Here is a 4,753-nt window from a genome sequence, read left to right as displayed (position 1 = left end):
GATGGGAAAGTCTTGAAAAATCATTCCGGTAGATTCTTGCAGAATAAAAATTTTCCCGGAAACGATCTCAAGTTGCCCTCATAGTCGATCAAACGAAGTTTGATCGACGCATTTAGATCATTGGGCTCTTGTGTTTGGTTTATAGGATCCAATATAAAAAGGGATAATTTAACTTATGCGGAAACATTAAATTATACCTTTCTTCGGACTGTTGCGAAGGATGTGGATGACCCCTCGATCTTCTGCTGTATTCCTCTCCTCTTTCTCGAACGTTGTGTGGGCAACGATCATTCGAGAATTTCTCCACCAGAATTCTCCTCTCCGATGGCTAGCAAACTTTCCTTCCTTCTCTTTATTTGGGGAAGAGAAGAGGAAGAGGAGGTTGTGGCTGCCGAGTGTTTTGGCCACCAAAAGGTTTGTTTTTTTGTGTCTCCAACCCCGTTACAGGGGTCCTCTTTTATAGCCTTAGCCATCGGATAAACATGGTATGATTGAATCATAAACATGGTATAATTTGAATCATAAACATGGTATGATTCGAAACAATCAGATCTGAGAATTTTGGTATGATTTCGGAAGTTACGAATCGATTAAACATCGCTATTTTTCCTCATTAACACTGGTAATCGATCAGGTGATCAATTACCTGCCTTCGTAATGGAAACTTTGGTAATCGATCAGGTGATCGATTACTAAGGTATGTAATCGATCAGTTGATCGATTACACTGCTTTGTATTGGTTCGAATGCCTAGTTTCTTCACGAATTCATCCAAGGTGGTTTTGAGGATTTCCAGAGGCTACAGCAAGGACCTAGAGGAGGAATTGGTTTTGGTCTCCTGATGGGTTTAAGCTTCCCATGTTCTTCACCGAACACACAGCTTAAGTCCATCAATAATAACTCATTCCACTAGAGAGTTATTATTGCACTACCGCACCAATCCCATATTACAATATGAGCTCCTTCTTACTATAAGTACATTAATCTCCCTATGTTTAAGATATCGTATGTCCGTCAATTAAATGAGTTACTGACAACTCGAATTTAATCAACTTCTAATCCAAGAGTAGTACCACTCAACCTTATTATCATGCGGACAAAGTCCACCTGCAGGGTTTACATGATAATCCTTATGAGCTCCTCAAGGGGACATCATCAACCTAGATTATAGGACACAGTTTTCTTCTATAATCAACAACACACCATGTACATAATACTTCTTCCCAACTCATCGGGCCTTGATGTGCATAGGATTTATATTCGTATTTACACTTTATTTGCACATCTTTCTGATTTTATTGTTATATCTTGTGTGCATTGCATCCCTAATTCGTGTATTTAGGCATATATCATTTCCCAGTTCGAAGATCTGCTCTCATTTTTTACTTGTTTTAGGATGGAAGATGGAGCAAAATCGGGCAAATCGGAACAACTATTGAATACAAGGCAAGACAGGGTCGTGCCTCACAGGCACGGCCGTGTCTAATCAGTTTCCTGGCCGTGCTTCACAAGGCACGAGCGTGTCTACAAGCAGATCATCAACAAGCCCTGGCCGTGCCTCACAGCACGACCGTGCCATCATCCCAAATCAACAGCAGACAAGGTCGTGTCTACCAGACATGGCTGTGCTTCAGAACAGAAGAGAGGCAAGGCTTGGCCGTGCCTCACAGGCACGGCCGTGCCCTCCATCAGAAGAAGAACACTGCTGTTGGCTTCACCACAGAGAGGAGTCTCCAGCTGGCCGTGCCTCCCAGGCACGGCCGTGCCCTGCAAAACCTGAAGAAACGAGCTTTGGCCGTGCCTCAGAGGCACGACCGTGCCTTTCAACAGAGACACCACTGCTTCTAGCCGTGCCTAAAAGGCACGGTCGTGCCCCTGAACAGAGCCTGCACTGCTTCTGGTCGTGCCTCCCAGACACGGCCGTGTGGACGGGGGCGTGTCTGACCTCGGGCTGTAGCTATAAATAGATATTTTTGGGACCCTAGCAAAGGGGGGAGACCTTTGGAGAGCCACCGAAGCTATTCTTGAGCCACCAAAGCCTATTCCGGAGCGAGATTCGACGATCCATCCACCAATCCGGCTGCTCCATCCCATCTTCATCTCATCTACGAAGAGTTCACAGTCCGAGGAAGAAGAAAATCATTGATAAGTCCTATTTTATTGCATTTCTTGTGTATTCTTCGAAATAGGATGTATTCTCTTTATTCTTCTTTGTATTGTGCTCTCTCCATCATGGAGTAGTTCCCTAGATTCTAGGATGTATGATAAATCAGGTGTATTTGGATGATTGTAACTTGGATTTGTTAATCTACCGTTTCCTATGATTTGATTGTCTATTGCCTTGTGGATTTATGCTTGTGTTGTGAATGATGAAATGCTTGTGTATGAATCTATGAGGGTAGAGATTAATTGTGATTTGAGGAATCATTAGGCCGTACACCGGGGCGCTTCGTGACAGGAAGAAAGCCTTGAACCGGGCGAGTTTCCGAGGGGTTTCTTAAATCATAATTAGTTTCTATGAGGGATAGTTAGCGGTTATTCATTGTTGGAGAGAGGTCCGTAAAAAAGATATCCTGTGACAGGGGATAGGATTTTAGTAGCATTCCGGGACGCCTGAGTGACATAGGAAAGCCTTGAACCGGGCTATCTAGATTCACCTTGATCTAACAATGATGACGTAAGAACACCAATGATTTATTCCAAGGATACCTGACGAGGTCTAATTGGATATATTGGTTAGCGTCCCTACAATTGTACAATTATTGAGGAAAGGTAGAGGATCCAAGTCAATCAATCAATACTCTGAGGAGTCCGAAGTCCTAGGATCACTTCACATCCATTGTCACAGTCGTTTCCTTTCTCCGAATTTAGGATTAAGTACTATAGAGTGCTCCCTTCTCCCCCACAACAACTCATGCTCATTTTCTCTCCCACCTTTTTGTGCTAAATCTAGTAAGTAATTCCACGGTCCCTGTGGATCGATTGTTGGGATGTATACTAGAATCCTAGCTATGTAAATAAATATTCTAAAATGAGAATCACATTTAGTCAATATTTGCATTTAGTTTTTATGCAAGTGTCCAATTAATCTATATTGTAGATGAACATGGTGTGCGGAGTCACACACAGAAGACCATGTTATCAGTCCCTTATAGATTATAAACAGTGTTCACAACCAAGATGGATTGGACAAACCATCGGAGTGGTTGTAGTGTAATTTGGTCTTAGTCTGTCTTGACTATAGAATTACACTAGTACACTAAGTGTGTATTGAGCAGGACCATCTGAGGAATGTTCGATTTATACTGACTATATAATCGAACAAAACCTCTGTTACTATAGATGTACATGCTCTTAATCCCGATATAATTACAAACACGTGTGCTTAATATGTACTTCTTTAATTCATCAAAGGGTGAGGTCTAGATCGATAGATCAAAAGACCCGATGAGTTGGGAAGTAGTATTATGTACATGGTGTGTTGTTGATCATAGAAGGAATCTGTGTCCTATAATCTAGGTTGATGATGTCCCCTTGAGGAGCTCATAAGGATTATTATGTAAACCCTGCAGGTGGACCTTGTCCGCATGATAATAAGGTTGAGTGGTACTACTCTTGGATTAGATGTCGATTAAATACGAGTTGTCAGTAACTCATTTTAATTGACGGACATACGATATCTTAAACACAGGGAGATTAATGTACTGATAGTAAGAAGGAGCCCATATTGTAATATGGGATTGATGCGGTAGTTCGATAATAACTCTTTAGTGGTATGAGTTATTATTGATGAACTAAGGTTATGTGTTCGGGGCGAACATGGGAAGCCTTAGCTCATCAGAAGGCCAAAATTAATTCCTCCTCTAGGTCCCTGTTGTAGCCTCTGGGAATCCTCAAGTCCACCGTGGAAGAATTCGTGAAGATTCAAATATTCGAACCAAATAAGAGGGTGTAATCGATCAGCTGATCGATTACACACCTTGGTAATCGATCAGCTGATCGATTACCAGATTTCTCCTCACCGCGAGTAGTAATCGATCAAGGGATCGATTACCATGCTGGTAATCGATCACCTGATCGATTACCAAGCGAAAAATAGGCTGGTAATCGACCAGCCAATCGATTACCTGTGTTAATGAGGAAAAGTTACGTGGTTTAATCGATTTGTTGATCGATTAAAGGTCGCGGGTTCGAATAGGAAACTTCCAAAATCATTCCAAATCTCTCGGATTTGATTGAATCAAATCATGCCATGTTTATGGATTAATTATACCATGTTTATGACTCTAATTATACCATAAATAACGGATGAAAAAGTTATAAAAGAGGGGGCAAGGCTTGGTTTGAAAAAACACAATAAACCTTCGGGTGGTGGCCGAGACTCTCTCGGCAAGCCACCTTCCCCTCTTCTTCTTCTTCTCTTTTCTCCAAGCAAAGGGAAGGAAGATTTAGCAAGCCATCGGAGGAGAATTCTGGTGGAGATATTCTCGAAGGATCGTTGCCCACACAACGTTCAAGAAGAGGAGAGGAATACGACAGAAGATCAAGAGGTCTTCGGGTACAAACTTCGCCCTTCCGAAACGTCGGAAGGAAAGGTATAATTTAATGTTTCCGAATTAGTTAAATTATTCCTTTTATATTGGATCCAGTAAACCAAACACAAGAACCCAACGATCGGGCAACTTGAGATCGTTTCAGAAAAATTTTTGTTCTGCAAGAATTTACCGGAACGATTTTTCAAGACTTTCCCATCA

Source organism: Curcuma longa, chromosome 5 (assembly GCF_044706935.1).
Source record: "Curcuma longa cultivar G26 ecotype Majalengka, Jawa Barat chromosome 5, ITB_CL_G26_1.1, whole genome shotgun sequence".
Classification (NCBI taxonomy): domain Eukaryota; kingdom Viridiplantae; phylum Streptophyta; class Magnoliopsida; order Zingiberales; family Zingiberaceae; genus Curcuma; species Curcuma longa.
The sequence above is the reverse complement of the archived record's forward strand: the minus strand, read 5'-3'. Positions refer to the sequence as shown.